The 25,903-nt window shown below is 42.4% G+C and overlaps 1 protein-coding gene and 2 long non-coding RNA genes across 5 annotated transcripts in view; 2 read left to right on the forward strand and 1 right to left on the reverse strand.

Annotated features, from left to right (window-relative positions):
• Positions 1 to 25,903, forward strand: part of LOC111251640 (uncharacterized) — a 327,887-nt gene that overhangs the window by 85,323 nt on the left and 216,661 nt on the right. The window lies entirely within an intron of this gene.
• On the forward strand, positions 1,194 to 24,991 carry LOC147755155 (uncharacterized). Its single transcript, XR_015329451.1, has 2 exons — positions 1,194 to 2,313; positions 16,967 to 24,991. It is a non-coding gene; the product is annotated as an uncharacterized LOC147755155 (long non-coding RNA).
• LOC147755156 (uncharacterized) lies at positions 2,667 to 20,907 on the reverse strand. The gene is made up of 4 exons (XR_015329449.1): positions 20,768 to 20,907; positions 19,260 to 19,776; positions 18,511 to 18,716; positions 2,667 to 3,237 (listed from the first exon to the last, which is right to left on the reverse strand). It is a non-coding gene; the product is annotated as an uncharacterized LOC147755156 (long non-coding RNA).

The raw sequence follows: 25,903 nt of genomic DNA on the forward strand, positions 1-25,903 counted from the left end.
GTGTGTTGGCTTTTCCACCGAGTGTTTTCCAGCAGTGGCTGTGGAGAAAAGCTGCCTCGTGAATTAGTTTGCCGCTAATACTGGTGATCACCGATCGATTGGCTTGTACAGATTTATTTCGCAGTGGATGTTAAGGATGTTCGATGTGATGGTCGAGGGGTCTTTGGCCGAAATTGAGATTCCCTCTTGTACGCAACGCGTGCACACATAGACATGCATCAGCCGTTCGGCTCACTGCTTGATTGGCATGCAGATCGGCAGTATTACTAGCGGCAGTAGTACCGCGTGCGGGTGCGTGCTACGTACCACGGGCGACCGAACGCATTATTGATGCTGCAGCCGAACGAATGGCGTCATTCGCTACTGTGCTAACACCATATGCCTATAAAAAGATGGTATTCAAAGAGAAGGAGGCCACAGAGTCACTAAATTGTATCGTTTGTAGCCGTTGGCTAACTTTCGAAGAAGAGAACTAAAAATCGTTTACATACAGTAGAAGCATATGATAGGGTTCAACCAGCCATTAGAACTTGCGCTGAGAAGTGGCTATATTCAAAAAAAAGACTCGGATGTAACTCCTTCATTTGGTCGTCACAGACACTGATTTTCGCTGGGATCAGAAAGGAATATTTGGGCGTGGTGCATTTTTCAGTGTGAAAAAATTCCCATGCATATATATTCCGTGACGACTTAGATCCAACTAAGGAAAATATTCTAGCAATAAGAACAACAGCGATGTGGTATAATTATAACGAAAAATATGCTTTACGCTTGATTAGTACGAACAAAGTGTCTATTCTATCGAAAATTGAACGTTTGCTGCCACGGACAGATTCATTGACCACTAACTGACTGCCCGACCCAGTTGTCAGCAGAGTTCGATTTTCTTATAGAAAAGTTGAAATCTATGCTTGTGGGTATGCCCTGGTTCTAAGCCACGTATCAGCGCGCACTACCACTAAAGATTTCTAACCAAATCGACAACACAACAGCGTGACAAGATATCTAACCAGTTGCTATTGCTAAAGCAGCTAACCTATAAATGCCCTCAAGCGTTTACTCACTCAACGTCTGTTATATGAGTGCGCATATGAATGCGGTAGCGAAGGGGTATAATGTCCTTTCGTTCTGGAAACAAAGAGTAGGTACGTAAATGCACGCACCAAAGGATTCGACGTTGTGAGACAGCATGCCTTTATAACACTCAGCTCAATTTATGCCGCCTTGCCTGTCTATAACAGGGCTGAATAATAGCGAAGCTTACGCTCGACTCGTATGAAGGAAAAAAAAAAACAAAAATCTACAAAGGCAGATGAACAAATTCTTGTTAGCAATTGCTCTAACAATAAAGTTATATATATATATATATATATTGTAATGATCGCAAGTGAATGAGATCAGAGCAACTGATGGCGAAATGCTCGTTCCTGCACGTTAATGGCAAAGCTGTAGTTAATTCTGATAACTGTAGTCAAATGGGTAACGCCAGCCGACTGCCAGGTCGCCTGAGTAACTGTATAGTAAGCGCCGAAATTGAAGTACAACGAAGTTCGATAAAAATGGCGGGTGGTCTGTTGCCTAGATGATACCAAAAGCGCGAGAATACTTGCAAGGGACGTCCCGAGTGTGGTTGGACTCGCGTGCATGGGAAATGACTACATGAAGTGGTTTCAATGATGGACCGTTTCCCCCCAGAAAAAAACCGGCTCGTTTGAACTGTTTTTTGTCGCTACAGCGGGGACGTGGAGTGTGCCAAGGATCAAGCTTGAATTTAGTGTGTTCCTGACTAACGTTCGAAGAATAGCAGGCTATTTTATCATAGCAGTAAGAATCGATTCCTAGGCCGAATTAGTTAGAGGGATCTGCGATTATACGCCAGAGGAGCCTGACATCCCTTTTCCGAAAGGCGCCCAACAAAGAGGGAATACCGGGTCCTGCTGCTACTCCCAAAGACGAGTCGGTGTTGCGGTTGTTAAGGCAAGGTAAGCTAGGGAGGCAGACTCCAGTTATGTTGCCACTGTGAAGCTGGAAAGCCTTCGTGCGGGTCCTAAATACCCGCCATCAAAAGAACCATTTGCAGTGCATCAAGTATGCCCCATGGACGATCCAGTCTTCGGTGGACGGCGGCGGGGACACCCTGATGGTGACGAACCTAGACGTGGGCTTCTGGCGCGGTATTTGTTGCACTGAGGTGTATGAATTAGAGCCCGTCAATGCGCACGCGCCTGAGACGTGTGCCGACTTGCCGGTGAACGTCGAGAAAGTACGACGACTTTCTTGACCAAAGATCTGCGAATCCGCCATTACGAGAAGGTAAAAATCAACTATACTGATCAGATAGAGCGTTACTTCGATGATAAAGAGTACTACTATGGTAGTGAAATATGCTTCAGGACGATAAAATCTGATCGTGTAGGCCTGTAGTTGTGAATTTATGCATTTTCTTTAATGGTATAGAAAGTTGTGCAATTCGTTAGTTGGGGTTTTAGAATTAATCTTACCCGTTACGCGCACGTCCCCCCGGGAGCACAAGCCATAATTCATCTATACTTCCAGTCCCGCCGGGAGGGCCTTCAAGGTTATGACTCAGGTACAGATTGAGATGTATCCCTTAGTCTTTGTTGCTAAGAAAAGACCTTAACGAATATGAACAATTTTAAATCTGGTTTCAGGCGTCCAGCATTATTCCATCCAGTTTTATTATAAAATGATACATTTTTGTTGCGTTTATTACAATTATCATTTTTAACATTGTTTTCAAGTAAATCTCCAATTTTGCAGTAGATTTGTGCGATGCCGGGATTTCTATAACCACTGTCCATAATATCACCCATAGCGTCGTACATAGTATACCTGATATCCTCTTTGCGGAATATTTTTTCGTTCGATTCAGCTTGAAAATAACAGCAGTAGACAAGTGAACAGGCAGGCAGGCAGGCAGGCAGTATATCTGGGTCTGCATAATTTTTACATGGCTTGCTAGTTTGTAATTCCTGCTTTGTCACAAATAATCTACGTATAGCCGCGGGTGCGCTCTACATCTACTCGATCGACAGCGGCCGCTGTACTGTTCTCGCTTAGCAAACGTATTAGTCGGCTCTTAATTGTCGACGACGAGCGTTCATTCGCGGTACGCACGAAGCTTTGACAAACAAACGCAGGCCAATTCTCGGCCGGCTTGCCTTGTTTGTAGCAATCCATTTACAGAAGTGGGCCAAACAGGACCAGGGTGACCGTCTGGAAGAAAAGAATTGAAGGAACGGCTTATAATACGATCACCAGCAGCAATACCATCAGCCACGTCAACACGTTTATGTCTTTTGTTTGACCACAACATAATCCAACCTACAATTGTATGCTTCCAACATGATCATCATTTGAACGGCTAAGTGACTTCTGCTATTGGGATCTCGTAGTTTGAAATGTAGTTCTGCTAAGGCGGTCCCTTTTGAAGCGCACAAAATATAATACATCCTGACGATGACTAAACCTATTGCAAGAATTGGGTATCGCTTTGACATGATGCGGGAGTGCAACAAAAACGTTTCCTTTCTTCCGTTAACTACAAAAAAATAACCGTTTTAATATCCGCATGGGAAAAACGTTTGTATAGATGATTATCAATATTCCTACTTGCGTAATAATAACCTGTATATTTTCATACAAGCTGTGCTTTTGGCACTGCAGAAACGTATATAGCCTACGTCGCTCATTCAGCAAAAACAATACTCTACCTAAATTTAGTTTTAATTTAGGTAGAATATTGTTTATATATATATATATATATAATATAATATACTGCTCGCAATGGTGAGTTATATTAATGAACACCATAATATTATTCATGGATGGCCAATCTCTGACATAATGGATCTTAATTAAACAATACAGTTTATTTTCTAGCTGCAGCTTTATACTGGTCATCAAGTAACTGGGTTAAACGTCTACATTTTTATTATACTGCCCTATAAAACCTTTTTCAGTGTCGAAAACTCTATGGGAAATGTTTTGCTGATTCAATAGACCTTTTGGGATTTAGGGCTCGATTAGTATAAAAAAAAGTCTTTGTGATAATGTCGGTGCTGTTGTCGCAGCAGATACGCCTAACCCATAGTGTAGATTTTTTCTCACCGTACAGGTTAAATTTGCTCTAGCTTTAACGGTAAACTGAGGCTGCTATAATACAGACGAACCATTTCGGCTGAAGGTACAATAAAGCTGTTTGAGGCGTCCCACAATAACATTTATAGACAAATGTCACGACTTTCTAATCGAGGGTAAATTTTGAAATCGATCGTTCATGTGTTACTCTGCAATGAGAACATCCAAATGTTTCTTCGGAGTACTCTATCTAACGTCTCTCGCTGTTTACCTGGTTGAATTGAAAACTAACTGCTGGAACTGCCGCTAGTCGCTCAGGTTGCTATCGGCAGCGATGTCAACACTATTAGTAATATGATGCAGACCGAATCGAGCCCACGAGCTAGGCCATTTACTTTATATTTGTCTTAGATGCGTTGCATCATCAAGTTGACTTAACTTTGCCTTCACGTCAAACAGCACAACACAGGGTGGCACCGGGACAGATCGTCCGTGCGACGGTGAAGGCCTCTGTGAATGTTCTTAACATAAGGGCAAGCCTCCGCTTTATAACTTTGTTCTCCTCTTCGTTCTCCACACGGATATAGTGCATGTGTAATATAATGACTCCTTGCTTTCCGCAGTTAGCTGGCTTGCAGTCATCTCAAGCTCTATCTCCAACGAATCTTGATGGTAGCAGCGGCTGCCGCGATGTCCACAGTGGCAACCATCGTCAGAACACTACCTGCCTTCTCTACCCTGTTATGCTCGTCACTGTCCCTGATGAACATTCTCAGCCCATCGTTTGTTTCCTCTCAATCCCAAGCCCGCCACCCACTAACGTGGATATTTGGCTCGGTGTAAACAGTGTATACAGACAGAGTCACAATAGCTGGGTCTCAGCTAAGTTGGAAGGGAACAGATGTATGAGTAACTGCGCAAGCGAGTGTCGTAGCGCAAAGGCTAAACTGATAAGTTTGTCGGCACCACGGCACAACTGTACAGTGCAGTATAGCGTTACGCAGTCAGCGACGCCGTTCGCTGTACTAAAATAGGGCGGAGTCAAGGGAATGACTTGACGCCGGCTACCCTTTTATTATGAGCAGGCCTCAACAAGAGTAGCAGCACCACCTTGCCCATCGTCGGTAAATATCCATGCGCTTGGTACTTCGGGTGACACAGTTAGCCAGCTGGTAGTCTGTCGGCTGACCGACCAGTCGGCCGACATTTAGAGTTGTCCATTCCTCTCTGTTATTCTGTGCAACGCGCGGGGTGTCATTGGCGGGATCACGGTATGCTACGCCGCCGACAAACATCCTCGTCTCAGTAGCAGGCGGCGACGGCGACCCCTGGTTCTCTTGTTGTTTTGTTCCCCTTCTCGTTGACACCGTCACCACTACAAACCTCCAATTCCTAACCAACTTGGCGTTTTTTTCTTCTATACGACGCGTCATTCAAGAAAAGGGTAGACAAGCGAGTCTGATATTGCCGAGCCATTAGGTATGGCTATGCTATTTCGCTTTCATGTGTGTACAATTGTACAATGGGTGTTTTTCCTTGAATATTGAAATAAGGTGACACTTACTCGTCAATTCAATATATTCTATCAAGTTCTATAGAAGAGAGCGCCTGCAATTGGGAATTCTAGTCGCGAATGCAGGTTGTATATGAACAAGTTGAACCTAGAATCCACAACCCTGTTATCAGTAAATTTAAATAGAAGTCGAGTGTAGCCAAAACAGGATAACGGTGCTCAATGGCAATACGGCAAGAAAGCGAAAAACCTAAGTATCCATTAAAGTTTAAATAGTTGTGTATTTCTGTCTCAGGTGTTACATATGGGGTAAACTATCATGCACTAGACGCTTGATCAAGCAGATGACTAGCTCTGGAAAAAATGTTCATATCCGTTAAGCCTCGTATTTAAGCCAAATCTACTGTGTCCTTAATTAATTAAGGTAAGAAATGCGCTCTTATATAACAACGGATATTACATTATTTGTACGAACAAAATTCCATGTAGAGATATATATATACAGTCTCCGAGTGTTTATTCTTCATGGACTCTGAACAAATTTCAAATAGAGTAACCCCTTCACCTGAAAAACTAACTCTTTCTGGTAGATGCTCGATACAAATTGGAGACCTCTTTAAAAGTCGGACAGTCAATATATTACAGCAGCGGGTTCAGTCTGGTTAGTACTTTCCTGTTAAATGTACAAGTATATCATTTTTATTGAATCACTTGAAAGGAAATGGGGAAAGGTTGAATTGAGTCGGCTTTTGAAAAAGTAGGAGTTGGTCGAGCGGAAGTCTGTATAGTGACCGGGGAGGAGGTGAAGAGCGGGGCACGTATTTTTAAACAGTCTGTCCTCATCGCCTTTCGCACGACTGCGTTTTTCTTCGTTACTGTTGTCCTTCGAGATGGTCGGCCGGTCTATCGTTGACGAACGGTGCCTGCAGGTGGTTTGTTATTGCTTGCCGGCTGCTGTCGCTGATGCCATTGTTGTTGTAGGTAGCACTACCATTGCGGACCGCCGATATCACCACCACTGCTGCTGAAAATGGTACTACTCGTCTTTCAGGCCCTCTTTGCCCACGGCCTCCGAAGAGGCTGCAACGCGATCCGAGAGTGTCTTGAAACCGAATCTGCTCTTGGGGTATGGTCGCAGGTTAGAGAAAGTATGGGCTAACGATAGTAATGATAGCCGTACTGACGAAAAAAGTACGCTCTCTTCCTCCAGATCCCATTCCCTATACTATTACTGCTACTATCGACTTCCACCACCAAAACTACTTCGACTGTCACAGCTGCTGATGCTGTTGTTGCTACTCGTACTTTTTGTATAGACAGACAAATAGATAGGCACTGGTCGCTTTAACTTCCTCACTCACCCAGCTACCCATTACTTACGGTTATCACGACGGCCACCGGTAGAAGCCAATCCTTACATCTCTCATAGTTTAACGATTGTTCAAGTTCCCGTTCGCTATTTAGGTTTTCTTGACCAAGAAACGTAGATGAAAATCTCTAAGGTACGACGGCACCATATACCGATAGATAGATAGACAGATATGGTGCGTCTTCTAGGATTTCCTTGTGCTGTCTTAAGCAGGAAGCCTAAAACCTAGTGGGTCTGTACCAATTACTTTTCGCCTTAGGGACTCGTGGAGAGTTCGCACGGAAAAGCAGTTAATACAATATATGAGTACATCCGAGTGCATTCAAGCCTTCAGCACAAAGTATAATATGTTTGCTACACTATTGAGCCGAAGGTGTATGAGCCTACGAGGTATCGAAGATCGCATCTCTATTTGGCTGGGTCAGTCATCAAAGAAAATTACTACGTATCCCAATACAAGATTTCTTTTTATGAAGATTTATGAAGTTCAAGTAACCGTTTACTGTTGACGTTAACCTTCGCGAGGAACTGTTCGACTGTTTTTTTTTTTCGCTTAAAAAGTTTAACTTGGACAGTACGTAGTTCCAATGAACTAGTATTGCCTGCCATTGCAAATTATAATTGTAAACGATATATTAAAAGGGAAGTCAAACCAACGCACACATTTCTGCGGGGCGCCCGTACGACGACATATATAACTGAACGCCGTTGGACATTTCATTGAGGCTTTCCTGAGGTGCAGAGTGTAAGGATTAGGCCTTTCACTATTAGGGAGCAAAAATAATGCACCTGACGTAAATTTTTACCAATTATGTCCTATTTGTACAAAAAAAAATCGAAAGGTGTATTCATTTATTGCTTTATTTACTAAAAGCAATGCATGTCTTGATTTGAGCTTGTAAATAAATTTGCAGGTGGCTTCCAAAGTAAATATAATGGCAGGCATTCCCACTTATAATGTTGCTTTGATATTGCACATAGCAAAACGATTAATGAATGCCCTTTACCACAATTTGAAGGGAAAACATCGTGAAAGGGATGACCCTGCATATGTTACGTATATGTGTATACAGCTGTTTTTTCTATAAATGAGCCGATTGACCACCACGGACGTTACCTATCACAGAGTGGACATCATAGCGTGTCGTATATGTACGTTGTTTGCGATAGTTGTAACAGCCAACATCACTTCGTGCATCAATTGTACTACCCAGAATTGACACTAGCCACGTGGGATACTTAGGCCCAATGCGGATTTTGGAGAGGAGTGTCATTCCGGAAACGAAGTAGTTTCCTCAGTCATTAATTTCCGGCCAGGATGACGAAATCAGAGATACACTGACGATTGACCCAAAATATCGGATTTTTCATATACATTAGAACGTTAGTTGCTTGCGATGACCACTCTATAGAAAACGTTTTATGCTTGTAATATATTGCTCAAAGCTTGCATATACCGCACGTAGCCTGTCAGCGATATCAACAAGTAATTGAACGAAGAGGATACTCTAGCCGTCTACTGAATATGGCGTATTATTAACTATCCTAAATAGCTACGACGCACGCGTCCTAACCATAATGATTCGATACGAATCAATATAACTTGAAGTTTAACCGTAATCTTGCGGTTAAACCATAGTTGTTCTGTCTTTCGAAATCCGGTACGCGTTCTGAGTGAGGATTTTTATACCTCTCAATTTTAGATTACAATGGTAATTATCCACTCTGGAAAATCGAAAGCGAAACAGACAAATATGAAAACATCTACTGCACCCCGCCTAAATTCAAATACCTCAGAATTTGCTGCATTACGAGCACGATCGCTGCCTAGATTGGAAAATATACAGACTTTATTATGACACATTGAGCAGTATGCACTTTCGAACATTTAAACATCTACCGAATTTTATTATGCATAGGGCTCGTCGCTACCCATGGAAAAAAAATAGCCATTATACCCTAAGAAGTATTTTTCACCTATTATTATTTATACTATTATTTACTATTTAATTCAAGTATATGCCAAAAAATAGTAGGATGCCTGTGGTGTTGATATGGTCTATCTGAAGAGCGACTCGTTTGTTGGAGCTGTGAAACTAAGTAGCTTATACTACTCGACGAAATGTCGAGGGCGGAGGGCTTAGAGGGTCAAACGGTAGTTCACCAAGATCTAAACGGTGAGGTCCTCGATACTAGCCGTGTTTTTAGAGCAAGTTAGATGATGAATCGAATTATTCAACGTGGATAACTTTAAATTAAATGAATAATTAAGAAACTTTGGACAAAAGAGTGACTTCCGAAGGGTGTCATTGACGTACATGTAGGCATGTATCTGTCGTGTATGGATGTGTGTGTGTGTGTCTGCCTTTCGCGTGCACATTATGGGGCTAAATCTGTTATCCTGTTATGAGAATTGAAGATGCTACCCTTCGGAATGGATGACAATCTCAGTCTAATCTATTGCAATGTAAACAGATATCTTGATCTGACAAGGCGGCGTTACTAACAAACTGAGGTAAAAACCGAGGCTTTGCTATACCTGCTCAAGTGACAGAAACGTCCATCATTCCTGTAAATGGCTTTTTTATGCGGTCATTTGAGGGTACTTTTCAATGATTAAAAAGTTGCCTGTGACCTCTACGCTGCAAGGCGCAATGCTTACCGGTTTTGTCGTGAGTGCGAAACAGTTTTTCCTACATTTTTCCTTCGTCATTTCCACGTTAGACTAACGCTATTATGATTATCATTGCTTTTACGGTGTTTATTCTGCTCTAGTTTTTATTCGTTCCACTTCATTTGGCTAAGTTTTGATTAAAAACGGCGGCTGTTAGGGACGTCGCCAGACGTTACATACTGAAATGAGGCAAGGCGAAATAAAAGAAAAGCCCATAAAACCATCGTGTCTTCATCGTTGTTTGGGTTGACTTTACTTAGGCTGAGAAAAAGACAGCAAAGGCCTCAAGGCTTTGCTAGGGTAAAAAAATCGAGAAAAAGGTGGACGGACAAGGGAAACCGAGTTTCTGGTAGAGGACGGATAGGACACGGCTTGACTCGTATAGTTGCATGTGTTATTATGAATAAAAAGCATTACCTCGCATGTAGATGGGGAACAATATTTTAAGAGAGGCCGAGCGACTCGGATAGGGACGCTAAGCGACAACGGGAACGAAGACATGGAGTGGATCAAGATAAAAAGGAGACTACAAAGTAAGAGAGAAAGGAGAAGAAAAAAGCTGCTAGGGGCCAACGAGCTAAGAGGAGGACGTGGGCGGGGAGGAGAGTGTGGCGGCGGACACGGAAGCAACAGTGACATACCCGCGTCGCTGCAACGCATAGAAAGCGAAGCTAATGAAGGAGGCCAGCAGCAGGAGGCCTGTGAATTTCATCCCTCGTTCACCCTCGCACTCTCTTCAGCTGCAACCTTTTGGGCTTCAGTCCCCTTCTGGTGCGGAAAGGAAAATGGGAGATCGAGAACGTCAGATAAGCTCGCTGAACGCCAGCATTATCCTTCCTGGATTGGACTCCGTTTCAAAACCAGCTTATGATAAGCACAGAGCGATGAATACTCTATTGGTGTAGAATCTCTGCTCAGGTGATTTTTAAACCAATTTTTTTTATTTTGCCGCAGGTTTTGACGTCGTTTTGAGAACATTCCTAAGGCACTAAAGATACCTAAAGATAATTTTTTTTTTTAGCAATCAGAATCCTATGTGTCCGACCCCTGTTTGAGCACCTAGAAGCAAAAATACTAAGCCAAGCAAACAGTAAGACAGACAGTCGTAGTGAGATGTGATATCTGTGTGCGGGCATATTGTGTTCAATGAATCCTTTACCTTTAGATATATATACAGCTTCTATTTCCGTATCCATAATTAGGACGATTTACAGGAAGTTATAATAACATGCTTCGCACAGTAGGCAGCTCTATCAGGAGAATATCTTTCATAAAACATATTGAATTTTTTTATATTGTATAGTGCCCACTTGTAGAGATCGGAAGTACATAAATATAGATCTGCAAGAATACTATATACAACATACTTCTTAATACACGGTCAACACGATAAGCAGCATTTTTTCTTGTTGGAAAAGTGGCTCTTTCTTTCGCGTACTCGCTTCTTCATCTTGGTTTTTCATCGTGAAGCTGCACGTTTTCATCGGCACAACCTCAAGTTTTGAAGCAGCCGCCTTCGGGGATCAGAAGAGATGCTGAATGGGCGTCTTGAGATGTCACCCAATTCTTACAGAAGTCTATTTACCTATTACTGATCTAACGTAAAAAGAGTGAAGCGAAGAAAAACGGGCGTCTTTAGTTCTTATAGTTATGCCTTCATCAGTTGAAGAGGCAAAGCGACCCGTCACCTGTCGCTTTATAATAGCTTTGCATAGCTTCGGGTCTTCAGTTTTGGCCGACCGAAAAAAGACAGGGTTCCACCTCCTGCAGTTTTACTTGCAGGCGCTCTTTACGAGAGCTTGAAAATGTCGGCAGGCTGCTTTTTCCTCAAAGGTTTTTTAAATACGATTTTTTTCTTTTTTTAACTAATACCCTCTCTTATCGGCCTAGGATCTATGGCGACGAAAAATCCAACCCTAATCATTTACGAGAAAAATCTACATTCTCACGTGAAATATCTCTAGCCCCAAACTAGAGAGCACGATTAGATGACATTAAACAATGGATAAAACCTATATATTCTACTTTTAGGTCCTTCGCTCTACACATCTTGCTAGTGCGATGAAGTGGGTAAGGCTCGAAACCTAAATCTGGGAAATGTTAGTTTATAAATTCCTTTTGTCAAGTTTATGCAACAAAGTACAAAAGTGAGCTTCAATGTTACATTTGTGACTCAATCCGCAAAACGAGGACCAATTCGCAGAAAAGCGTTGCGCTGAACGTAATTGTGAAGCGCGGTATGTCTAGCTAATGAAACAAATGCTTTTTTGGTTACCTAATATAACAACAGCGGTATAACGAAACGATATTTTTAGAACTGACAACGACAAAATAGGAATTATGACTTCGTGGGGGCGCACCGAGTATTTACATATGGCATATACTGCAGAGTTTAATATAAAATATGATGGTTTGATAATCATAGACGGAGATCAAAGCTATTCGGAAGAAATTTATATATATATATAAAATCTCCTATATAAGAATGAAACTATCTGCTCGGGTTGTTAAGATAGGCTGCTTACTTGTCGTAATACATCGAAGCTGAAACTGCTTTATTTTTTTTATATATCAGAAGTAAGGTCATTGTTTTTCTTTATGGTTGTTTTGCCTAAACTTCGTTCCTTTCAAAGCAGAACTAGTTTACGCTGTGCTAAACACTCGTTGTAATTGATAGGTCTTTTCATAGCTTTAGTGGTCGCTAGATGGCATATAATCGTAAAAAGAAGCACATAAAAAAGCCGCGAAGTGAATGAGACAATCCCAATTTGAACAAAACTAATACAACAATATATTTTGCGTTTCAACCCAACTTCACAAAAAAATGGTTTATCGTGAACTGGGTCAAGGATAAATAGATTGCAGTTAGGCACTGATCAGTAATTTATCTACTTAAAAAAAATTAACGATTATGACCTGGAACCCGAACCGGGTCCTCAAAACTGATTTAAACACCAGTCATCATTTTTACGAAATTAAACTGCCGCTGTTATTCATGGTGTTTTTTTTTGGAATACGAGTCATAATAACGTAGCCAGCAACAATCGGATGACGCGTATATTATAGATAATTGGCAGTTTGGGCTACCTCTTGTGACCTACATTATTTACGTTCAGTCATATATTTCGTTGGTGCTTTCTTCCCATTTACCTTTCTATTTTTAACGGGAGAAGACGCAAGATAGGCTTTGTTGTTAAAAAAAAAAAAACTATATGATGATTGCCGCACCGAACGCACTTATTGGTGTTGAGGGTATCCCTGAGGTTTGTCTGTCTACAGGTAATGGGCGTTTAACTTACTACTTCCCCACTGTATATCCTGATTTTCCTGTACTATTATAGCGAGCAAGCAGATACGTTCCCTCGAATGAAAGCAAGCAAGAGGAAAAAATTTCCATAAAATAACATACCAACCACCTATACCCATAACGACAGGTCGACGAAACTACAAAAATCTATGTTGCTTCTGCGTAAATCTTGTATGATAGTTTACTAGCCAATGTGCGTCTTATGTATAACAGCTTAGGAGATCCCGTACCGTGTTTTATCATAGAATGTATTAATAGATAGAATACACGGTATCATGTTGAAGCTAAAAATCGAAGACCTAGAAGATCCTTTGAGCTGGTTTAGTCAGTCTGCGATTCGCACGTTAGTGAAGCAACAGCTAGACAGCGAGTCATTTGCGATTTTTGCGTTACTTTATTGTTTGACGTTCATTGCGTACGTCATTGTTGCTCTATAATGGAGCGAACGACGTTTGGGTACGTCAGCGTGTTTGTCGATCTGTGCCTAGTTGCGTCTGTTTATTTTTGTCTGTGTTTGGCCCCAGCTGTATCTATCTGTTCTCTTTTCTTACCTAATACGCAGACCCTACTGTTCAATAAAAGATTGTTGTTTTTATTATGGCCGCGATCGAAGTTTGCTTCAACATCGTTTGGTACTCACAAAAATATAGACATACTTTCATGTTGAAAGCACCAAGTATAATTCTGTTATTCCTGTTGTCGCAATAGATGACGTGATCGCGTAGTCTCAGTCATCGTTACATGCTACAACCTAACTCGATGGTAGACGCCTATGTTGTGCAATCATTGCTGCTGGCGCTGTTATTTCCGATTGAATAATTTTACCGCAGTTGTACGCCTATTCCTACGCTTGTCGTAGTCGCTGTTGGATAGGGAAAAACACAGGCACCCACGAGGCCATCTTTAAAATTGGCAAAAGAAAAGACCAAATTGGATTGAACTGAATCACAATAACGGCTATAAATTAGTCAACAACTGTTTCCCCTCCGATGCGTAATTTTCTTTTCGGCTCTTTTACCGCTAGCGATACTCGGCCGTAGCAGCAGAGGTGAACCAGTCATTCAGCCAGCCAGTGAGGAACTGCCGAGTTAATGAGGTTCTAAATGATTCTCAGGCCCGATCGACTATATAGCTATTGTGGAATTATTGAAGCTATCCCGATGACGGTTAATATTGCCGCTGTTGGCAAAGGTGTTGTTGATGATATCCGTTGGTGCGCCAGACACACGCAACATGGACATCGTCACGACCATTATCGTCACCGCCATAAGCTTCGTTATTGTAGTTCTCCTGTTGTAAAGCCTCGTTGGCTGTCAGCCAGGCCTCAATTTCTCCGGTTTGTGCTCTGCCCGCAATGTCTTGTCTCTGGAACTGGGTGCTACGTTATTTGCACGCGATCATTTCTTCTAGAAAATGCGTAATCAGGCAGTGCTAACTAAATCACGGTACAATGTTTGTTTCACCTTCGCGCCATTATCTTCATTATCGTCAACTATATCATGTTGATTGATGTCTGACAACCACGATGAGTGATGTGTATTGACTGTTGTGAGATTTGTCAATGATTCTAGCTAAAGTGGACTCAGGCAGGGCTGAAGGACGGAGGGGATGGAAAACAGCTATAGGGAACTGAATGAACAATCAGCAAAGAGGCAATGAGGGCCAACTATGAAGAATTCCGATAGTGGATAGAACGGCAGCAATCGCTAGATGCTTGGTGCACCTGTAGGTAAAAAGGGGACGAAAAAGAAGCGAAACGAAGAATCATTGTTTACGCTTGGTGCCTTTTCTCCTATATGTGTAGTTAGTCATGAGGTAACGTCGATCAAATTGTCCTGCACTCAAATCGCGCTGCCAGCGGGTCGTACGCATGACTGGAAAATGCCAATACACACACACACACACATATACCACGAGAAAAATTCAAGAAGCAGCTCGTGAGGCAGAAATTTAAGAGAATAGAGACGCATGAAGATGGTATGCTTACATCGTTGATCACGGCTACGCAAGAAGAAATCACTACTAGCGCCTTCCTTTTGTCTTATAACGGTAAACACATGAAATAGCAACTGAATCCACAAAGTCTCGCAAGGTATAATAGCACCACGAAGCAAATAAAAAAAAAGTATGTGACTATGCGTTACGTTGCACGCATACTTGTACATCATCGTATGTATCGTAGAAACGTGTTTTTTTTAAGAGAGGATGATGCTCGATTTTGATAAGACAGCGCATGCAGTTGATGCTATATGATCGAAGCTTTGTTGCTAACGGGGCAACTATTCTGACTGATCCAGGAACGAATAGAAAACGCAGCACAACTTCCTTTTTTTGCTTACTAGCCGTGGCCCGTGCATTTTGCTGCTTAACGCTTTGTTCCGCTGAAGATTGTCTCGCGCTGCTATCGTTAGCGTTGGCGGTATAATTTAACGTTCGTAATCAGCACCCATGTTTTTACGAATCGTCGCATGTTACACCGTTTAATGGGTCCGGATGCTACGATACGAAACTATAGGAAGCAACGGGATTATAGGCTGGAATGGATCAGACGGGATAAAAAAAAGGAAACGGTCGTAAGCGACGTTTGTCTCAGACGTCCGACCATCGTCTAGACGACTCTGGTTAACGAGACAGCGGAAAGGGGGATTATGTCCGCATGCAGCAGCGTCGTAGGCCAGTCGACGTTCGCGGCAGCCGCACACTTATGTATGTACGTGAGTGAACGTTGTTCATCAAACGCTTTACATTAGAGGGGCAGGCGTATGTGACTACTAAATTTTTGTACGGCCTCGACTCACGTCGAAGCGTGACTTCGGCGGACGCAGCAGTAGCTGACGTTTCTGACAGCGCATTGTGACACAATTGCAATTCCGAAAAATGAAAGCTTTTACCTTTTTCAGTAACACCTCCCCTATTCCTATTACTAGAGCAAGGAAAACAGCAAGGAAAAACCTTTTATTGCTGGACAAAGGCTGCAAAATGGGGCACGGGCGACAACAGTGGGTTTACGCAGTAATCAACCAACACTAACTGACCGCGAGGCCAGTCGAGGACAACTTGTATCAGAAAAACACATTTGGACATAGGCTGGAGCTGTAGAAATTATGTTTGAATTCTTGATAACCTAGTTGTACCTACAAGAGCAGCATTTAATTACATGATTCCTAGACGAGGGCCGGATACTAGGATCCGTCCTGGATCCGTCAAAACTAATAGGACGACTACGAAGCAAAGCTAGAAAATATGGGTTTAAAATTGCCATGCTACTTCTGGCGGAAACGCAAAAGATCATGTCGCTAGACAGGAAGTAAGCAGAGAGACAAATGCAAAAAATAGGGCTTCGGCCTGACTTCTGGATCACTTGCACAAATAACGATGATGCCGTTTGTCTGAGACAACTGAATAGACGGCCAGTCACTCATTTATGTAGTTAGCCAGAGTTAGTAAAAGCTAACTAGTTGAACTGAGATACGATTATTTGGCGAAGCAATGGGCCCCATAGCAACAATGCGATGAATCAAACAGCAGGAAAAAGGGCCTGCATAGGGTCATCGATACACGCAGAAAAACCAATTTTACAATTTCTCCATGTTATTACAATTTAGATATTTTACGTATATCACGGAACCAGGAACTTTTTGATGAGAAATGACTGATTAAAATATCCAAAACTAATTCACAGACTCAAATGTGACCTAGTGGACTTAGTTTGCACGCAGACGGAATGGAAGCAGTCAAAAAATGAGAGATTGGCACGGTACAAAGTCCCATTTGAATGTCACACAGGCATCGCTTCCGCGACTGGATCCCTTACTTCAAATATAGAATGAAGATTTATAATGATTTTTGCGCGTTGCTTCGTTTTGAAAAGTAAGATAGCACAATAAACTAACAAGAAACGTTGATTATTAACTTACTCTAGTTAAGTCAAAGCTAAAAATACGCCCACGTATAATTTGTAGTCAGGATATGGTCTAAAAATACATTTATTCTTCGTTTCAGGTAACGTGACGCGTTTCGCGTCGATATAACGGACATGTCCTATAAAGCTGCTGTGGAGAATAATCTTTATCTGGATGTATATTCCTGTTAACGCGTTTTCCGTATCTAAGGGCTGCGATTTGGCGTTTTCAAGCCAAAATTCTACAGATTTTCAAGGACATGCCGGAACGAACACATTCAGAAATTTATGAAGTCTAAATTAAGCTTCAGACTCTTTTGAATCGATAGATTTCTGCTTGCCTTAACATTTATCTAGCTACAGTCTACTAGTGTCGCAAGGGTCGAGTTTATCAATTCAGTTGCAGTACAATAAATGTTATACTCACTCTGTTTCATTGCTCAAACGTATGCCCAAGTTGCCAAAAGTACGATACAGTTATTTTTAGCTAAAAGTAACATATGAATTTTAAGAAGACTCAGGTTTTGAGTTAATGCTTTTTTTTCATAGATGCGTTCACCAGCACAGTGGGCCCCTGTCTGCCTGCGCACCAGCTCTAAAGAGAAAAACGCGCTCAGATGTACTTTGCCCAAAATGGCTAAAACGCTTATTTCCTAGATGTACAGTGAAGTTGGCCGTTGTAATGGCTGATTAATAGTGAAATAGTTATTCGGAACACGGAAAGGTAGTGGCAACAAGTGACGTGTGAGATGTGGCGCGCCCGTCTGTTCGTTACTGCTTGTTCCGAGTGCCATCTCCGAATGGCAGTGCAGAGTAGGGTAACAACAAGACTGACACAGTAGACGACATGCTGGCAGCCGGTTGGGAGTGAGAAGGGGAAACAGAGGGGGTAGAGAGGTAGCGTTAGGAACGCAGTTCCTAAGGGTAGTGTGCAAAGACCGCTCCACAAGCAGCACGGAGACACCCGTCAGAAGCGTCAACTACTGCATTTAACGTCGTAGCTCCGCACTGCGCGTTGACGGATCGTGCTCGAGATACGCCAAGTAAAGGCCGCGTGAATAACAGCACTGCACGTACAGCAGCAGTAATCCGTTATCTCTCTAGGGGCTCTGACGACAGAGTCAGCAACAATTAGCTACGACCGCCGCGCGCCTGCAGTAACAGTAATAGCAGTAGGCGAATGAAGTATCAACGACGGCAACAACAAACGTCACTAGCATTTAGTTTAATCTTATAACTGGACGTAATTGCGAACCTGTAACAACTTTCGACCAAACACAAAGCACCGTGTATATATCACCATCCTACTGCCAATGAGAGAAACAAGTAAAACATTGCGAAAAAAAACTTCTTCCTGCTATAAACTAATGTGCCAGCTATCAACTTGTGGCGTGCAAAATAAAGCCAATTCCATTAATAACATAAAAAAGACATTGCCATGCCCAATTTGTATATTTGGCAACCCAAATGCGTCCAAGCCGAGTGGTAAGCGCATGCGCGACAGAAAACGGGTCTAGCCTAGATTACTCTTAGATTATTCCTGCTTATATAGAGCACATACAGCATTGTGAGTCATTACACGGAGAAATGAGCTTTCAGCCCGAAAAGTCGATAATAAACAGATACAAGAATATTAACAACTTACCTTACCATTGTAGGAGCCAATGTTTTGGAAACGCGTACGTTGTATAGTTAACGAGATATACTTCGCATATCGTACAACGTCAGACAAATGTCCTTTGAAAAAGCTAAGGTCAGACTATCTTCCCATAGCTCTCCTAGACATTTGTAGGTACGAAACATTCTGCCGTCTAATCAACGGAACATTAAGTAGGTTTCCTGTTTGTGGTCCTGTTTTTTTACGAGACACAAATTGTGAGGAGGAGATGTGACATGACGTACTTATTTCGAAAAGTCGGGGGCAATACAGAAGGCGTTTATTAGGATAATCTATGAGTTATGGAGAAGACTATAGGTCGATATTGCAGTAAATCTAGGGCCTTAAACTCTTCACTAAGACAAAGATAAGCTTGAAAAAGCCTGTTAGGACAAACTGGAATTTGTTGTAATTAAAACTTTTTCTTAAACAAGCATTTTTGTAAGGGAGTTAAGCTTAATAGTTGTGTGGGATGCAACCCATAGATATTCCAGTAGATTTGACGATTGTTTTCTTAGAGATCATTCTTAAAGAAAAAAAAAAGTCCACACAAGAAAACATATCCATAAAACAAGGAATATATATGATTTTCGATTTAGCTACTCAATACGTAAGTAGTGAATTAGTGGAAATTCCCTGCATGAAGGATATGTGAAATGAGCAGTGTAATCACAAAAGTTACAAGTTGATTAACGTTGGGCTCCAGTTTTGTTGTTATTTGATAATGTAGCACTCACCGCATGGTTCTACGATTCTTATGGTTCTGTCTCCCAAGCTAACTGAAGCCAGTTTATGACAGACGCTTGTCTATTTATGACTAAGGCCGCAACAGGGATATCCGCCTTATTGAGATCCTGGCATTTGCGGTAGTAAAAGAGTGGCACGCAGAGCTGGAGCTGTATCGTATCACATCTGCAATGATTCTCTTTTGTTTGCTATAGGATGCGTTCATCTCGCATTGGGATCCGTACCAACGCTTAATGACGAGTCTAGCAAGCTGTACGGACGCAATTCCCCGCCACGATGATGGCGACACAGAGCCGTGCTTTTAGTTAACGCCACGAGCGATAATGTCGCTACTGATGGGAATGAATGCACAGGCAACAGCCACCCAGCCAATCCGGCGGTTGTAACCGTTCATTCAAAGTCATTGCTGAGAACTGTTGATCCGATAATGTGTTGCTTGTGGGATATTCTCGCTTAGGAAGACGGCCGCGGCAGACGTTGACGTACTCAACATCGATTCGCTATATCCTGAAATTCAACTTCAAAATGTTAAAAAGGCAAGAAGGGCTGCTTGACAGCCGGTCGCTCTGGGCTTAAATATCTCTGTTTGTAAGCTTGTGTTATAGAATTTGCATCTGTTACAAATTCCTCACAGTTATCGGGCGGATGTGCACGTTTTGCGACCGTTATCCTTTATCTTCCAGAGGATCTAACTTTACGTTACGCTGTCTAAACCTCTCCATGATCTTTTCTCGTGCAAGTTTCGGGTGAAATTTCATTACTTCTCAGACCGATTAACCAGTGGGTCAACTTCCGGCTTTTAACGCAGTCGGATACGAACTCACTGGTTCACACAGTACGACCTCTTTTCGTCCTGTAGTAGATCTTGCTGTTCCGGTAGTACTCGTAGTCATACTGACTCTTTACACTTCCCTATGCTCACCTCCTTCCAATAGCAGATCTCTCATTGCCAGAAACGTACTTTTGCGATTTTCTTCCATAAACCGGCACCGATCGTAGGTGCGTACATACTCATGTCTTCAAACGGAAAAAAGTATGTCGGACCAGTCCAGGTCCGACATGATGTACCTTCGCTGAGAATGGACCCATTGATCTCCCATCTTTCCCGCAGTACTGCTGCCCATTAAAGGCTGGCTAGTTGATGATCGATACATTGAGTGGTATTTTTAATGGCGGGTATTCCAGTTGGCGGACCTGCGAGTTGGCGGTTTCCAAGTTTTGCAGTGCCAATTTTTGCTTTATTTAGACCAACACGCTTTCTACCTAGAGGCCCAGCGCTGATGCGCCCTTAACGACAACAATTTGTATCACCTCGTTACTTGGGTCGCTCCTGAAAACACGTATCAGGAATTTAGTTTCGAATGACCCGGACGTCGAAGTAAGAAGTTGTCGTCACCATTCTCCAAACGTTACTTGGGAACACTCCAAACTCGAGTTTGGCAGTTCAACTTATCTAGCAAGAACTATTCGTCGCTCAGAAGCTTGCTGAACGTCTTACCAGTCTCTCTGTAATCTTCCGGAGGAAAACGTATGTATCCCTTCGCTTTAAAGCTTTGCCACCTCTCCCTTGCATCGATCTAGGAATCGAACCAAATTCGAGCTCCTTCGTGCAAATGCGTACGCGCTCGTTTCACGACCTGATTCACTAGCCACTTCCGTTCCTTTGAGGATCATTTGCGCTCCGCCAGACTATCACCTAGGCCTCCTTCTGACAAACTGCGCTAAGAGCGGTTCCCAATCAATCGAGCAATCCTTGTGCGATGTTAGCTATATTTCCAGCAGTTCTACCACCGCTATTAACATAAAGTAGACCAGCTTAGCTTTATCGTCGGCAGGTACCTTACAGTCGGTCGCCTTTCGCTTGGGCGGCTATATAGCCCAGTACGTATACCTGGTCGTAAATTTCTACTGTAATATTTGCATTTGTTACAAGTAATTTAAACAGTACTGTATTTTCATTCGATATCATATCCATATGTGGCGTTCAGGTAGACCATTTTGCGTAGAGGTTAGTGATAACAGAATTTATTGTTTATATATAATTGGCATCATTTTCGATGTGTTAAGGTGTCTAACCAATAATGGATCGCAGACAATACTCTCTTAGTTTCGGACGCAAGGTTTATGACCCGTTCAGTGGAAAAAGTATTCAGTAGCTGCCATTAAACGTTTTTGCAACATCCTTTTCGAACCTTTGAAGCGATACGTTCTATTCCGCTTGGGCTCGATCTTTGCTGATATACTAGCCCGATGCTCTCCTACTTAAAATCTGCTTTCGAAAGCAGTGGACCGTTTCTGTTATAGAGTACTTAGACATAATGACATCGCTATAGTGAGGAAATCACATGATGGCAATAGAGAACAATCGGGATTTTAGTGTATTGCACAACAACTTGGAGTGTGTTGGCATATGGGCAAAATTTCAAGGTACATTCACCTTACCTGTCATATTTCTATTTCTCCTTTCCGACCATATACCTACCCGAGCGACAATGGATCTACTGAACGACAACGGATCTAGTCTCGTTGGATTTTTCATTAAAAAAAAAATTATAATTCAATTTTTTTAGCGAATTTCTAGAGGATAGTAAAGAGTAATGAAACCGTCAACTAGGTTCACTTTGAGCGCGCATCTTCAATCCGTATGCCTGACGTGCTTAATATAAAACTGTATATAAAAAAAAATATAAAACACTGACTATATTAGGATTTCTTGCGGCTTTTGAAGAACCTGCGCGACTTAGATCATTTGAGGATTCTAAATCAGAATTCGACCTACGATGATTAACAAGGTTTGGCTACACTTGTCTATTTAAAAACTGGTGAGTGGATGGCGGACTATACTGGCAATACGAGGGGTAGACTAGGACAGGTCACAGGAACAGGTGTGTTGACCAACCGAGCAACTCAGTACATTGCACAAATCCCTTTTTTTATGAAGCCTGCAACGAGATAGGCTTGCATAGCCTACGTCCATTCACAGAGTTCAGTTTACTCCATCGCCCGCTGTCTGGATCCCACTCTCAGCCTCCTCCACTCGCACTCGTTGGAGGGCATGCGTGTGGAATAGTGCGGTAGCTCCGGGACCACCGCTGGGGTTAAGTCGTTCTGGCAATGGTCAGCCTTCGGATAAATCAATCCTGATGGAATCCTGCTTGTAGGCTGAGCACGACCATCAGCATAGCGGCTCCGTCGCACAGCGCAGACCGCGGATGGTTCTCACTGAGGTGTGTCTTCTACAAAAGTAAACCCTTAGTCCCCTACTGCTACTTCTGGAAAAGACAAGCGGGAACAGGCGGGAAAAACTCGCTGAGCTAGTCCGTGGCTGTCGTCTCCTCCGCCAGCCTTCGCCAAGCGGCCTGGCCGTTACTGCTATCGCTCTAGCTGCTAGCGACCCTGACGTCGTGGCAGTCATCTCCTATGCGCTGTTCCTACGTCAAGTCTATTGAGACGTTTCGGCATCAGGGTAAGGCGTCAATAATTGACCGCCAGGCGATTGCACAGCAAGTTGCTGCTGCTGCTGCTGCCGCCGCCACTACTGCCACCACCATTATCGTCAACGCTTGCAAAGCCTTTACCGCCACTTGAGAGGAAGGGGTCGCCACGTAGATTGGATCCTGTAGTGCGCTGCTAGTGAATGCTTCTGATGTAAAGCGACCGCTGAAGAGAAGAAAGAGGAATTTTGGCTGTGGGAGAGAGAGAAGGGAAAAGTTACCAGGTACTTTTCCTGCTGCCGTCGCTGTTCTTGCGGAGTTCATACGTAAACCTGAAATCAACATATCTACATATATCCGCGATCAGAAGTCAGTCGTGGTTCACTTCCAAGAAGTCAATCCATTTGCCGATTTGAGAACGGGTAACGTCATAGGTAGCACGACACCCATGCAGCATGTAGATGGTACGCATGTATAAACGGTTCAATTGTCTACCTGTTTCTCGTTGATTACCGACCGCTTGCAAACGGATCAATGCCAATAAAAAGCTAGGGGACCCGTGCACTAATTGCTGCGATGAGTTACGTAACAAATATCCGATCTATCAATGTATGTCCAGCCAGAATAAGTTTTTGGTAGCTTCTGCAATATTACTTCAGCACAGTCTATATTCACAATGAGATCGAGTGTTTTTAGTTCAGCAATGCAGAAGAACGCTGACAAAAGGTGCCAAGACTTCGAATCGTATCATTATATGTTGGTGTTCTGTGAAAGAAGTGATTGATTAGATATCACCTCAAGTTTTGGCTACAAATTAATGCTAAAACCGCCAAGCAAAGATGTCAGTCGATTAACATCTGCTATTTTGTAGGACTGCCCTTCTACTCCGTGCACAGCGTTATGAAACAGGTTGTTATAATAAGCGGAGCGTGCCGTAATGCTGGTTACGGCTTGCATTGTATGTCTCCTGTGGTCTCTAGAAGGATGAAAAACGAAACCTTGCTAAGTAAATGTATCGCTGTTTACATATATACTCATGTAGACCTCAATTGCTTTGATCTATAGAATCATTTTGTTTTCTGTAGCTGAAGTGCCCCGCGCTGAAGGTTTCTTACCTTTTGATTGGGCTACCTTTGTTTAGATTGCCCAAAACCTTGTAGTTTTCCAGACCCAAAAAGAGATTGTTTTCCTACCCACTTGAGTACCCTCTAGTTCTCAGCAAATAATCGCGTTGACGCAGTTTAATAAAAACCCTCGATTGTGCCGCACTATCCTTCCCGCTTGGCAGGTTTTTTCTGCTTACTTTTATAAATCAGTTTGCAGACAAACTATCAAATGATCAGCTCAAGACAGGGTGGCAGACTCAGGCTACTTTAGCTACACAGGACACCGGCTACAAAACTGATGATTGCTTCTAATTGACGACCACCGCTATTCGACCACGGGCCCATGTCCTGTCGCCTACTCACTCTTCAGTGCTGTGCGGATGGCTGCGGCCATTGCCTGACTAGGCAGCAATAGACGGCAAGATCGGCGACGGATGGAATTATTAATGGAATGAAGTACATACATACATAAGCCTGCTAGCCTGGTCTGCTATGCTAGTTGGGTCAACTAGAGTTAAGTGATAAGGACAACACAAATAACATCACTTATTCCTTGTGGCGTTCCTACTACTGTTTTCATTATGTCATACATCGTCGTCGGCAGCCGAATAGCTTTTACTAATTAACTATCGTTACTGGAATTATGTGCGCTCACCTATAGTGTCCATATTGAGAATTATACGATGGTCTCTTATATAATTGCTTCTTGTTGAATATGGATCATGTGTTCCTCCTTTATAAAATATGGTAACGAAAAGCGCAAGTAGAGCAATTGTTAAATGTATTGATAATCTCATTAGGATTAGGAGCGTTCCCGCAATCGATATTTAGATTGAGTACGATATTTTATACCTATCTAAGTTCGTCGACAGGCTATGATCGATTAAACCAACAAAGTAATCGGAAAATTATTTGCTAGTGCCATCAAGCAAATGATAACCGAGTGAAGTAAGGCCAGTTTAGGCGGAAGGTGTTGAACTTGGTTGAAGGAGCGGAGCAGGTATACGGTTCTTGAGCTTCTGTATGTGTTGATATCTCAGTAGTTGATGGGCTTTCAGTGATTTTAGTATGGCAGCATTATTAAACAACGGGCATCTAACATGTGCCATCTGGCTGCCAATGAGAACTCGGTTTTTCTACTTGTCATTGGAAATGAATGGGCGCCATAAAGCTTTTGAAAAAGGGAGAAATTTTAGCGTAACCGACGGTTAAATGTGTAAGTCGAGGATGATTTGTGTTTTAGAGGCGTAGACCAACGCGTATATAGTCGAGCCATTATGATGCTATTCCAATTCGAAATCCTAAGAAATTTAGCAGTCATGTCAAACAAAACAAATGTTATATGTATCTAGCAAAACAATAAAACAAGGGAAAAAGCACAAAACGAAAACGAAATGTCAGTAAAGTTTTGCATTTCTGTCCTGCTTTGTTTTTTGTTATAACACAAACATGATCAGCTGCCAAATTTCACCCACCTTTTCTCCGACCCTTCGTAGAAAAAGAACTAACTTACTCACATTTATGTAAATAAGCATGTTTTTAAATGTTCCGTTTACAACTAGTAGTACAACTATATAGTTCGCAGATGACGTGGCGCTACCGTTACCATCTCTTTAGGGAAGCTGAATCTAGACCGCCTATTGCAAAACATGTAAACAACTTTAAAGTTGGCTGTCCGAGCCTAGATCAGTTGTCTGCTTAGAAATAATTTCAATAATTGTTTCCATTTACTATTTTTCTGCATTAAATGAATCATGTGTATACTATAACACACGCACTATAGGATGTCGAGTAATTTCATCTGCATATTGATATGAGATTCTGTCGTTAGTAGATGATAGGATTTAATTAATCAATACTTCCAAAATGTTGGCCTTTGCTTGTTGCCAATCGCCCGTCTTCGCTGACGTCATAATCTGCGCGTAGATGTTCACGCTGTTACTGTCTATTCTACCAGGCTCGATGACGACTGGTTGCGAAAATAGGCCTTTTGGCTCCTTCTTTCGCATCATCGACCCGGGCAGCCGTTTTAATAGGGAGCGTCTTCTGCGCCGTAGACATAAGTACTGCGGTAGTCGTCGACATAACGTTAAC

This window comes from Varroa destructor, unplaced genomic scaffold, assembly GCF_002443255.2.
Source record: "Varroa destructor unplaced genomic scaffold, Vdes_3.0 BEIS01000005.1, whole genome shotgun sequence".
NCBI lineage: Eukaryota > Metazoa > Arthropoda > Arachnida > Mesostigmata > Varroidae > Varroa > Varroa destructor.